This window comes from Camellia sinensis, chromosome 1 (assembly GCF_055761805.1).
Source record: "Camellia sinensis isolate YWXY chromosome 1, ASM5576180v1, whole genome shotgun sequence".
Classification (NCBI taxonomy): Eukaryota; Viridiplantae; Streptophyta; class Magnoliopsida; order Ericales; family Theaceae; genus Camellia; species Camellia sinensis.
This window is the reverse complement of record NC_138961.1, coordinates 248,480,361-248,494,169: the sequence shown is the minus strand read 5'-3', so window position 1 is coordinate 248,494,169 and position 13,809 is coordinate 248,480,361. Positions and strand designations below refer to the sequence as shown.

The 13,809-nt window shown below is 34.1% G+C and overlaps 1 long non-coding RNA gene across 33 annotated transcripts; it reads right to left on the bottom strand.

Annotated features, from left to right (window-relative positions):
• Positions 1 to 267: 267 nt before the first annotated feature.
• LOC114323106 (uncharacterized) lies at positions 268 to 13,585 on the bottom strand. 33 transcript variants are annotated; one of them, XR_014348274.1, is made up of 14 exons: positions 13,400 to 13,585; positions 10,255 to 10,303; positions 8,233 to 8,419; positions 8,042 to 8,110; positions 6,414 to 6,477; positions 6,229 to 6,303; positions 6,045 to 6,102; positions 5,856 to 5,954; positions 5,660 to 5,766; positions 4,227 to 4,364; positions 2,712 to 3,105; positions 1,694 to 1,789; positions 1,040 to 1,191; positions 268 to 584 (listed from the first exon to the last, which is right to left on the bottom strand). It is a non-coding gene; the product is annotated as an uncharacterized LOC114323106 (long non-coding RNA). The 33 variants fall into 33 exon arrangements; XR_014348200.1 differs by lacking the exon at positions 5,660 to 5,766 and having other exon boundaries at positions 2,712 to 2,933; positions 3,026 to 3,105; XR_014348295.1 differs by lacking the exon at positions 1,040 to 1,191 and having other exon boundaries at positions 1,694 to 1,799; positions 2,712 to 2,933; positions 3,026 to 4,364.
• Positions 13,586 to 13,809: the final 224 nt, after the last annotated feature.

Here is a 13,809-nt window from a genome sequence, read left to right as displayed (position 1 = left end):
CACATTTCGCAACCAAAATTAGTTTGATCGCCAATTGTTACTTTTCGCGACCAAAACTGTTGGTCGGCAAAAGTGAGTTTCCACGACCAACAAAATTTTTGGTCGGTAATAGATGTATTTTTTGCGACCAAAACTCTTGGTCGGCAATTGTCATTTTTTGCGAAAAAAAATAATTTATTTGTCGCGACTAATAAATTGGTCGCCAAAGTAAGAAAATAATACACCTGTAATATTTAGCGAATTCATAATCAAAATAGGACGAATTCATTATCAAAACAGGTCTTATTATAAAATTTTCTATATCCAAGTTTCAACACATAACTCAGCAGCAGCAACATTGATTCCAAAAATAAAGAACAATTCACAAAACCCTATTCTAAACCCCAAAAAATAAAAAACAATTCATTCCAACAAAAATTTAACATAATTAGCATCAATTTCAAAAAAAAAGAACATCTGGTGTTAACAAGGTTGAGTATTGTTCAGTATTGTTGTTGTTTTTTATGTAGGGCATCCAGCTCCTTTTTGGCCTCTGCAAATCTCTCTTTGTCGTACGCGTCAACAAGATAAACTACAGAATCCACCTGCATGATGATCAAAAATTATATACTATTTGTGAACAAAATTCAATAAGCACTGTCATATAAATGAGCTGTGATTTGTCCTTTTCGTGCCTTAACAGAGAATATCAAGCAATAAAAACTAGTCTCTAATATCAAAAGATGTAACTCATAAAAGAAATTATGAATTCTATGTTAAGAAACCAGTGAAACCCAAGTAACATCATGTCTAAAATGCAAGTCATGCCCAGATATTCAGATTTTTGGGGTGATTTTTGGGCCTGAACCCATTTTGAAAATGATGTTAAATCCCTTGGATCTGCAATAAAGATAATATTTAAACTTGAAAATAGACAACAACAAGCCAAAAAGTCACAAATTCTGTAAACTATAAAGAGATTCAACATACTGATATCGGATACACATAAATTATTGTAAAATAAACTGCGAAGCAATGAAACTTTAAGCGTGTACCTTACATTTACTCTTTCTACCCTCCGCATTTCGTCTTCAAGCAAAGATAGTTGTGCAAAAGAAGTCCAATGGCTGCAGTCTAATGTACTAGGTTTCAGGAGCTAAAATATCGAGAGGTCTTGCCAAAAACCAAAGTCCAGGTAGGTTCATCTAGCAACTACTTCACATTAGTTCAAAACTTAGTTAGAGCTGTCCAAAAGTGACACCATCTATTAAAATATTCACATAAAGTGTTAAACGACAAAGATTCTTTGGTCTATTTGTTAAAAGGTGTTTGAATGTTAAGAGAAATGTGTAAAAGAAAAATAAGTATATTACCTAACGATAATTGGCAAAATACAGAGAAAAACGTAAGATAGAAATATCAGATTCATTCCTTGAACACAAAAAATAAAAAATAAAAAATCTTCAAAAATGACGTCTTGTTAAAATAACAATGCTTTGTGTCTCTAATCTATGTCACTAAATGACAAATAAAAGTAACAACTTAAGAGCTATACAATAGTGCAAAAAGGGTTTGATTCATTTTTTGCCAGGCTAGATAAAGTTAATACTCGATGATTGAAGTAAAATGCCTGCAACTTTTTCACTTTCTTACAGTACGCCTGAGCAAACAATAATTAGTGTATCACAGCCATAACCATTGATCAGGAACTTACCAACTATCTATTGCTTGTTGAACTAATTCAGGTTTCCCACACTGACTATATGCTCTGGCTCTTCCAAATCTTCCTCAATGCCAAATACATCTGGGGCTACATTGAACTACTTTACTTTTAGGAATAAATGTCAAGGGGTGTCAGTGTAATTTACCCATATATATATATATATATATAAGCAATGCGTAATTAGGTAAAGAACTACATTTACTTTTAGGAATAATTGTATAAAGTGGTTGCCTTCAAGTTCGAATCCATAACCTCAATAAGAGTAAAATAAATAAATGGGGCCATAATAATTAAAATTTCATAATCTTCTTGTAGAGAATTCCTAGTCAAACAAAACACTTGAATAACATCGACACGTGATTTTATTCCTAGCAATGTCATCCAAACATAACCTAAAGTTTAGCATTGAAGAAAAATTGTTGGTTGAGAAATGGGAAATTCTCAATTACAATGAGATAAATAAAAAGGACAAATATATGTTGTAGTCCTTAATGTATGTTTACCATGTTTCTTTAGTCCTTCAAATTTCAATTTTGCCAATTTCATTTATTAAATTTTCAATCCAAGTCAAATTGGTCTACTTTCAAACGGTCCTCTAAATAATTAACCGAATAATTATAAAATACACAAATTTACCCTAAAGTATGCATTATGTGTCATTTTGATCCCAAATTTCAATTTTATTAGTTTCACTGCTAAACACTATAAGACCATGCTTCATCTTCATCATATATATTATATGCTTAGGGACCAAAGAGATAAAACTAAAAACTGAAGAAAGAGGTGATAGGGAGTGCACATATTTTAGAAAACCACAAGTACAGTTTACTACTATTGTGTAAACGAATTAGACAGTACATTTGAAATTAGACCAATTTTGACTCATTTGAAATGGGTTATGTCTATTCTAATTTTATTTTATAATTTGCAGTGGGAGTGGGAGTGGGAGTGGGAGTTGAAGACATTTTTATTTGGAGTAAACTGTAACTGAGTTATACGAGATACTTACCTAAGCCTTTTGCTGTTGAGGTGGAGGAGGTCCTCTTGATCATCAATTCCAGGACTTCCACTGGGTCTTTCTGCTGCATCATAGTCATTGTCATTAAGGTCATTTCATCTTCTCTTTGATGTAGTAGCACTACTAGCAACTTGTACTCCTGCTGATCTGTCCAAGTCTCCATGGAACACACCCATGATGCACATACACTTACCAATTTTTAATGTAAAACAGCTGCAAGATATTTCATAAAATAATTGACAGCATGGTTGACCCAAATAACATCCTAAAGCAGTCCTAAGCAGATTATTAATTTTGATACTAACCACGCAGCCATCAACCGTCCATTGGAGAATGTCGAAGGTAGCTGTCACATTACCATTTGGATCCAAGGGGTCATAGCAATCTGCGAATCAGAGAAGTAATCTGATTTTTAAAAGCAAAAATCAAAAAATGAAAAAATAAAGCAGCAAAAGAAAAGTAGGATGCCTGAAAAACTGCATAGGGAAGCTAATAATATCAATATCAGTGCAAAATGGCATACACAAGAATTGATTAACCCTATGTTCCCTTGGAGATTAACAGGCTGAGATGGATAGATAGTTGTTATAGTCTGCTTAGATGAATAGGGTTTTTGTGGACTTTATTATCAAGGAAAAACATTGTTCTAATATTTATCTATAACCTGCTGATCTATGTTGACCATCCCAGTTTGAAATAAACGATAATCATAGGAAACTTCAACAAACATTAACAGACAAAATTTTAAAAGATAAAGTACAAGGCAATTAGATATTCTATCAATCCATGCAAACAAAATAAGCACCAGCCCATTATGGATTTGGAAGGACTCCTGTGTATTCTTCACTATCTTTTCTTATTCGAAGAAGGATGTACAAGGACGGCAAGCATAAAATTCAGAACACATGGCAGAGCAACATAAGACAATTTAGATTACTAAAACAATCTAGAGCTGTACTCCAATCTCATCCCCTCCCTTCAATGGCATGCCCCTCTCCAACCGCTTTCGCCATATCCAAGTCTATCCTAGCCGACTCATTCAGCTGAAAAGATTTGATTCAGATTCAAAAATAATTGAACACGCCTGTATAATTACTAACATACATACATGCAGAGAAGACATAATTACCAACATTTACATAATAAATGTGAAAAGCCAATTACACACCTGCATAATTAAAAAATATAGCCATTAATTTAGTTGCTTTGTAATCAATATCTAAGTATATGATGCATAGACAATGTGAAGTATAATTGTGAGTTGTGGGAATGAAATAAAATCCATTTGTTCATTTTCTTTCCTCCTCTGGATTGAAAAAAAAAAAAATCTAAACAGCTTGAATTGTACAATAGAAATATATATCATTATCCTGTAACGGTTGGGAATGGTGGACTTATTTGTAGCATAGAAATATTATCCTGAACACTCACTATCTTTGAAGAACTGAGTGAAAGTGAACTGGATCAAGAAGTCCCAAATGGAAAAAAAAACAAGCAAAAACAAACCAGAGTTAGCCTACATCCCTTTGAAAGGCATTGCCTCTTCCAAACCCATGTAGTTAATCATCTCCCAAGGAGCATGAAGCAACAGAACAACACCACAGAAAGTAATTCACAAACTCTCAGTCCCATCATCATGATGCCCTACAAATTAAACAATAAAAAGAAAATCATTCCATATGGTCATCTATCATTCCGTATTAAATTCAAAACCAATTACTTCAATAGCCACTGCTGGAAAATTCAATTTTAGCGGCGTTTAGAAAACGCCACTAAAAGTACTAAAAACGTCGCTAATTCTTCTTATGACGTTTAGTACCAAACGCCGATGACACGGCCGTCGCTATAACTTTATGACGTTTGAAAAACATCGTTATATTAGTATAGGCGGCGCTTTAAAAAATGCCGCCAAATGTCCTACTAACAGTACTATAACGTCAGTATAACATTTAGCGACGTTTTTGAAAACGCCGTCATAGACATTTATACATTTTAAAAATCTAGCCGTTGGAGTGGGATATAGTGACGTTTTCTAAATGCCGCCATAGTCTTTTTTTTTAATTTTTAAATTTTGTTAATTTTATATGGTTGAACCAAAAAAATACCTATCAAACAATTATTAAGAACTAATAATTGATGATAAAAATAAATAAAGAATTCTCAAGATCAAGTCAGAACAATTTGTCACAGCTGAGTTTTTGTTCCTTGAGTTTTCAATGGGCATTATCATCCTTCATCTGTTTAGTCTTATAGCACAGTTGGAACCTTTGAGGAAACTTCCTTGTTCCATAAAAAAACGAGAGAGAAAACAGAGAACAAAATAAATCAAATTCATGTATGATGAGAACAAAACATTCAGGGGATGAGAATAAAGAGAACAAATATTTGAAGAGCATAGGACATGGTTAACACTCTCAGAGTGTTGATGGGACACAACTTCTTCCTGTACAATTTCTCAACAGCCAAACACAACATTAAGAACCTTTAAAGCCATACCATTTTGTATTTTACATCTTTTCTCAGGAACTAATTGTAGAAGAACCCTTAACCCTTTCAACCCTATGGGGGTCAACTAGCGCCATTAACACACACTAAAAAAATTACGGCACCGGCTTGATGTTTCTGATGTTTTGTTCTAATGTTAGAATCAATCGATTCAACTAACATGACATAAAAAAGTTCCTCAATGGTGCAAACATGTTGTAAAGTGATATACGATTTATATGAAGTTTAGGAGGTCACAAATGAATCATGTAAATATGCTTGCTATTAGCTACAAACACAGTACATGATTTCGATATGCCTACACTGGCCACAACCAAGAACAACACAGATACTCACTACGACCATAACACACAGTAGCCTTTCTATTACCATATTGTTCTCTGCACTGAATTGACACTTAAAATGTGTGTGATTGAGGGAATTCTAGGTCTCACCTGTGTTAGGGTAGGCAGAAGGTTTGAGCCCAAATGTGACCGTCCTACAACAACCAGTATCCTATCACAAACTAACGCCTAAAACAAGGTGCTGATATGCTGAGAGCCTGTACAGTGGTAACAAGCTACCCATATTGTATATATATATATATATATACATCTAAACCCATCAATGGAGTCTCAGTCTGTTATCAACCTGACCATACATACAAGTCCTTTTGTGTTGCCATCCCTCTTCCAATTCTCTGGAGCTCCTTCTGGGAGTCATGATATTGAAATTGTTTGGGAGAATCATCTGAGAGATTGCAAATAAGAGTCCACATGTTGCATTGATAAACAATTCAAAAAGGAAGCAAGATTGATACAAAGAATTGACTCGACTCACCCCCATCTGACACATTAGCAAGTTTTGCAAGCACTTCAGGGATTGCTACCTCATGCTCCTAGTAAATTAGAAGTTCACAAAGCAGTTCTACCATTAATATATGACAATCCAGACATGAACTGTTGTAACTTTGCCAAGAACAATGTAGTATAAGCAATGCTACGGAAGTGGGAGCAGAAAGTACCATAAGGATTGCCTTCGCCTTCTCCACTTGAACAAGGTCAGGATTGACTTCCCTTCCACAAATCATACTCTCAACCTGCAATAGGGATTAAAAACCATAGAAGACTTACCCATCAACTCAGTGAGAGATTTGGGGTAAGAAGGCACAAAAGCCTTGCCATCACTTTGCAAAACAAATCTACTCACTTCTGCATCTGTGGACACAATTGTAGGACTTCCAAATAAATGTGACTTGAACACCTTCCCATACCTACAAATAAAAATTTCTATCGTAATTCATGTAATCCCCAAACTTGGTTTCATCTTAATCACTACTTCACAGTACCGTTTTAATTAAAATAAAAGGCGACGTTTATAAAACGTCATTAAAGGTTAGAAACAGTGGTGTTTAAAAAAACGTCACTAAATAAACGCCGTTAAATTCTATATTTCCTGCAGTGAATAACCAATTACATATAATTAATATGATCTCATTCATTATTTTATTTCATGTGTTTTGGTACAATTATTCCATAGTATTACTTATCCCCTTCTAATTCTATTATATCCAATCCCCCATAAAATAATCCGACAAGCAAACATTAATACCATAAACAAACGTAAAGGAATGCAACAATTTCTCTTTTTTCTTTTTTGCATAACTAAAATGCATAAATCACATGTATTTATGATATATTTCTCATCTTTAGAAGTTTATCCTATTTGGTAACATTTTCACCTTTTTATTTATTTATCAAAATTTTGAAAACTATAAATAAAAGTCTGTTTGGTGTCTAGAGAAGATTTGGGCAGGCTTAGATTTTCAATACAACTTTGTGTCTCAAAGACAAACTTACTTAGGTCTAAGGCCCTGTTACCCCATCCCATGGTAAAAAACAATCATCCTCTTCTTATTTCATGCTATATCTTACCCAAATAAAAAATAATACAAGTATTCTAACTGTATATATGATCCCTTATCCTTGGTATTACAAATTCTGACCTTAGTCCAATGGTATTACCAGTCCCAAACAGTGCCAAAAAACAAATACATCTATCAAACATGGATGTCCAAAGGATCACAAAATCAAGGCATCATGCACTTGTCAAAAGAATCCTGATGTCTCAGCTCCTAAGGCTCTTCTAGTTATTTAGAGATATGTACCACCATTTCAAAGATATGAAAAGAGCGAGAAATAGAAAGAGGAGGTCTCGCTATAGTGGATCTTTAATGTTTCTACATTTTATCATTACTTATTTAAACTGATGTTTGAAAACTTGTTTTCAAAACTACATTAATTACATCTAAACAAGATCAAAACCCTATTAACTTCTATTTTGCATACAGTACAGCTCATTTTTCCATTACCAGATTTGAAAGGGTTCTATTATTTTTTTACATTCTTATATCATGGAGTGGGCGTTAATGGACAACATCATTCCCACTGAACTTTTGACACGGATTAATCATAGATCAGGAGTGATTTGAAACTATGTCAAATATAAAATGACAAAGAACCAAACAAGTACCCAAAACAATGCCCAAATAGTACACATTAATGTGTGTTTGGGAGTCGAAAGATTGAGTACACACCTAACCTTTAAAAGCAAAAAACAGAGATTTCACTTACTGATGGAAGTAAAAATTCCCTGCCTAAAGTGAGGAGTTCCCTATCATGGGATGAAATTTTACCGTCCAAAGCATGCATTCGAACTGTTTCTTGAAGCAACATAAAGAAACTCGTGCCATTAAAGAAACAATTTCTTGAAGTCACTAATGTCTTCATATGAAGTTTCAGATATCATTGATAGAATGCCAAGATAAAACAAATTACCTTCTCTGTTAGATATTTGAAAGCCACCTTCTTCTGTCCTGCTTCATATATATTGCATTGTGAATATATCTGAAGCCAAAAAAACCATAAACATGTTCATAGGAAGTGTTTTAACACCTTAAAATTCAAACCAACAAAAAAGAAAAGAGGAGGCAGATGATGAAGAAAGCAGCAGCTGAAAGCATCTTTACCTGTGATTCTACACTGGCACATACAGCATAAATGCCCCTAGTTTCTGGTGTAATTATTATATAAATGTACTTTCCCAAACCTAGAAATTGTAATATCTGTGCTCTCTCGGGTGATATCTATCAGTCCATCATCATAATCACAGAGGCTGCAATGGTCTATCCATATGTGCTTTGACTTGGGTTTTATCTGAATGCCATCAACATCAGGTCCCATAAATTGAAGTTCTCAACAAATCAATAGGATGTTAAATAAAATAAAAAATAGTTAATGGGAACTACAGTTGACAAAGAAGATAACAAACTACAAAATTCACTTTGACAAGCGCACTAATGACAGTATACAACCAATTCCTACATAAAGATTCATTGAATCAAACAGGATCAGGATGGGAAGGACCACAGGACATTAAAGTTCAATGGTATGTCTTTGAAGGGCAATTATCTTCCACAAAGTCACCAGTGCTGCTAAATGCCCAACTAGTTGGGTTTAAGAAAAGCCATGAAGACCCAGCTGAATCTGTATCTTTTTCATATGTTTTTCCATCAACAGCTACTTCACTTCCATCACAATTTATATGGAAAGAAGAGACATCTGAGACAAAAACATAACTAGATTATTTACCTTTGAAATAAAAAGAAAGATAGCAAACAAAGAGATCTAGGAAAGAATTACACAACCACGGCAAGCAAGAATTTCACTGACAGAACAACATGAGATCATGAACCAGTCAGCAACATATTATATTAGAATTTAGGTTAGATAAGAAAGAAATAAACTGAAACAGTGCCCAAATAATTTATGAAAACAACAAAAAAATATTATGAAAGTTTCAGAAATTTACGAAGCATTGTCCTCTGAAGAGCTTCCAAACAAGTTCCTGTAGAAAATAGAGAGTGAAAAGTTGAGCTGGATACACAGAAATTTTTTGAGAGATTATGGTAGTAGTTATTAAGTAGGACAAAAGCATTCTTACAATTTAGTTTGTCGGCTTCGGCAAAATGAATCGACTGAATCAACTGATGAGCTTAAGTTGTTATAGGATAGATCGCCAAATAATCTTCTTCTTTTTATTTATTTTTTCTTTTTTTCTTTTTTTGTGTGGAAAGAATGTAGCATTCAAACTCTATTTTTCCTATCATTTTCCTCAAATATCTCATCAAGAAGAACAAAGGGTGAGGGGTAGAAATTTAGACTCAAATCAAGGGCATTCTATGCACTGTAGATTGAATTACAAAAAGAAACTCGCAAAAAAAAAAAAAAAACAGAACAGAATTTTGGTGTTTCTCTGAAAACTGATTCTTTTTTAACTCCTTTTTTTTTTTTCCTGAAAATAGTTCCTGAGAACAATGAACTTAACAAATTTTCAATTCTATTTTCTGTTTTACGTGACTCCTAGAACAGAAAACTATTTTCAAAAACTCCAACAAATACAAAGCCCATAATAACCCTTGTTTCCCATTTAAGTGTTGAGAAAAGAGAATTTGCAGTATCAAAACCTAAAGACTCGTGCATAATTTGATGCTCTCCCAAAGATGCAGCAAAACTTGTTGCCTGCTTAATAAAAAAAAAAAATTTAAAAACAAAAAAACAAAAAGAAACAATGCAAAGCTTCATTTATGAAACCAAATTTCTTGTTGAACATACCAAGCTACTAAACTTTTATAAAAGGAGCCTACTACTGAACTGTTTCATCAACTTCAAAAATGGAGGGCCAATCCAAAAAAAAACTTCGAAGATGGAAGGGGCATCAATTTAAGCCATTAAATCTGCAAATGGCTCTCTTTGAGACAATTCAAGAACACCAAGAAAAGGGAAAAAAAAAAGATAAAAAAGATAAGGAATAGCCAATCTTTAACCAAAATTACATGCTTCAAATATTGAATGTTCACTAAATCAAACGTACAGCAGAAAAAAATGTATCCAATCCTTGACATATACACACAAATTTCACATGCACAAACAAAATACATACAAAACACTGATAATCATGGCAGAGAGAGAGACAGAGAGAGAGAGGGTACCTCTTTATTCAAAATTATGATGCTTATCTTCTCACAGAGATTGAAAACCCTAAAGAACAAAATCCACAAAAACATCAAAACGCCAACCCCCCAAAAAAGAAACGAGAAAGAAAACAAAAGAAGAAACAACAATTGAAAAAATAAATAAAAAAATAAAAATTATAATCTTGAGTCACGTATCGATTTTTTCTTTTAACTGGAATCACAGATCGATCAATTTCAATTTCATAGTTCTTTGTTACAATTTCAATTTCAATAACCAAATCGAGAGAGACGGGAGGAAGAGCTTGTGAGAGACAGAGAAATCGATGCCTTGCTGGTGTAGATGGTGGTGGCGGTGGAGCTTCAAAATCGAAATCGAAGTCGAAATCAGAGAAATCGAGCCGGTGCAGACGGTGCTGGCGTTGGAGATTCGAAATCGAAATCGCTCTGAATCTCAAAGATGAATCTGTGAGAATGATAAGGGCTTAGAGAGGGTTGAGAGAGGCGAGATTTGAAGCCGTGAGGATTCCAAATAAGATGAACTTCGAAATCAAAATCGAAATAGCCAAGATGAATCACCGAGATTGTATCATTCTGTGATGAATCGATCCATTGAGATGAATCGATCCATTGAGAGGGTTGAGAGCATAGTTTTAAATCGCGGTATCGGGTAACGTAACGGTGTCGGTCGCGGAGTATCGGTATCGATAGTATCGACCGGTACGTATCGGGAATCGGGTGTCGAGGCCGTGAAATTTTAAAAATCATTAACAATCTCTCTAAAACTCAATTTTATGCATTTTTTAACTTTTTCAGACTTAATTTATCACATTTTTATCAAAATTTTGTTATGTAAGAGCACTTTTAACCTTGATTTTGATTTCAATATTTATTTTTCTTGCCTTTTTTTCCTTGCTCAACTGAGAAAAAAAATATATATATATATATATATATATATTAATATAAACAGAGATATAGTTGCTGAATGTCTTTTTGCCTTTAAAAATATATATTTTAAATGATAAATTATGCAACTTGCAAGTTTCTTTCTATGCTCTGTTTGCTGAATGTCTTTTTTCCCTTAAAAGTGATAGATTTTTTTAAAGCCACTGTCTTTTTGCCTTTATATATATATATATATAATATAATGCCTTTTGCCACACCTCATGAATGCCTTTTTTCCCTTGTTTATATTAATATTTTAATAAAAATGGCTTAAAACTAAACAATGGCTGAGCTTTCCAAGGGCTGAACTGAAGCAGCTACAAATGAATAAAAAATAAATAAAACTAAACAATGGCTTAAAAAGGTATAACACAGTGGCTTAAAAAAAACTTAAGACACTGGCTTTAAAAAAATCTATCCTCACTCTCTCTCCCTCTTTCTCTATCTCTAAAAAATGCAGAACGGTGGCTTACAAAGGCAATTACGAAACAAAAGAAAAAAAAAATATATATATATATATATGAAATGCAAAACACAAACTGAGCATAGAAAGAAACTTGCAAGTTGCATAAGTTCTATGGTTGCCCACTATTGTTAAAGCTCCACCCAAGAATATAGTGGTTGGTTACTAGTAAATAGTCCAGTAGAAGAAGAAAAACCAGCATACAAAGAATCCAAAAGAATTGAAGAAATATTGATGCGTTGACAAGAGAGGTTGGTCTGGTTTTGGACTTCGAATAAGAGCCAACAACTCAAGGTGAACAACAGAACAACAACAACAAACAGAACCAGAAGCAACAAAACAGAAACAGAGCATAAAACAGAGCACAATTTCATCCGTACCGGCTGTATCGGAACTGTATCGCTCCATGTATCGGATTCAGGCCGATACGTATCGGGAATCGAATGATACGGCTGTGAATTTCACTCCCACCGGTATACCGGTCCATATCCGAATCGGCGATCCAATTTTCCGGTACGTACCGGCCGATATTTAGAACTATGGTTGAGAGAGAGAGCAAACGTGAGAGTGAGTGAGTAAAAGATTAGGGCTACAAAATGAGTGAGTGAGAGATTAGGGCTTCAGAGGCTCGCCCATTTAAGGGAGAAAGAGAGAGGACATTTGAAGGCGCTTTAAGACGCCTTCTGTTATTGAAACGGTACCGTTTTAATATTTTAAAAGAGTGACGTTTAAAAAACGCCGTCGAATATTATAAAATATGGCATTTAATAAAACGCCGTTAAATGAACGTCGTCAAAACTCATATTTCTTGTAGTGAGCCAAAAAGTGAAAAGAAAATAGGACTAATAGGTCATCATGTAAAGTGCTACTAAATGTGTATCTACCAATATGTATTATCATCTGTAGCTACATATCTATTTTGCTACAAACAATGATGAAAAGGAAATTTATTCCATATGGTCATCTATCATCCTATATTAAATTCAAATCCTCGTATCCATTTTCCTACAAATTAAATGATGATGAGAAGGAAATTATTCCATACGGTTATCTATCATCCTATATTAAAGTGAAATCCAATTACTTCAATAGCCAAAAAGTAAAAAGAAAATAGGGAAATTCTTTGAATAGGTTAACATCATGTAAAGTGCTAAACATGTATCATCTGCATCTATATATCCATATTCCACAGTTAAAAGGGTAACAAGATGTGGAAACAAAAGCAATTCACAAGGAACATCAAAGTGAAGAAAACAATACTCCCAAGTCTGTGAAAAAAGCAATTAAGTAGAGTTTAATCTGGGTTTGTTTTTCCTTTGATAATTCTCAGTAACAAAACAGAGGATCAGAGTAAAACCCACCAAATATCAAACATAAAACAGAGTATCAGAGTAAAACCCACCTAATATCAAACACAAAACAGAGTATCAGAGTAAAATCCACCTAACTACTGTTCATGAGGAGTTCAAAATCAAACATAATAATCTTCTTAACACTGCAACTTGATTGGAGAAGTAACCCAAATAGATATTTGTACTGTGATAGCAGAGTCAAATAAACCCTAAAAGGGATAAACATAAAGTTCAGAGGCGAAGAATGGGAAGTCAATAAAGTTGAAGAGTAGTGTGATACATCAATGTAAAGGAATTCTCGGGTAGAAAACGATTTCTGAGATTTCTGAGATCGAAAATAAAACCCTAAATCCTGAAGTTACCAAAACCCTAGATCTGTAAATAACCTTTCTGTGAATGTTACCAGATATAAATGGATGAAAAGGGAACTTCTCATTTGCTTTGGTCCATGGCGATGGCGATGTGCGACGGACGTGAGCAATGGTGGTGAGGGACTTCGGTGAGCTAGAGAGAGTGGGCACCGATTGAGAGAGAGAATACAGAAAGAGGGAGAGGGCGGATCAACATATAGAGACACAGAGAGCGAGCTGGAGACAGAGAGGAGAGACGGGATTATAAATGGCGACCAAATTTTTAGAGAGAGTGGGTACAAAACGACGTCGTTTTATAAATGGCGACCAAATTTTTTTTTGTCGCAAAAAATTTTCATTTTCCCTCTCCATGTTTCAAATTTTCCTCCCAAACTTTTCGCGACCAAATGACCAAATTAGTCGCAGAAAAGGTACCTTCGCCGACAAATTTTTTTAGTCGCCA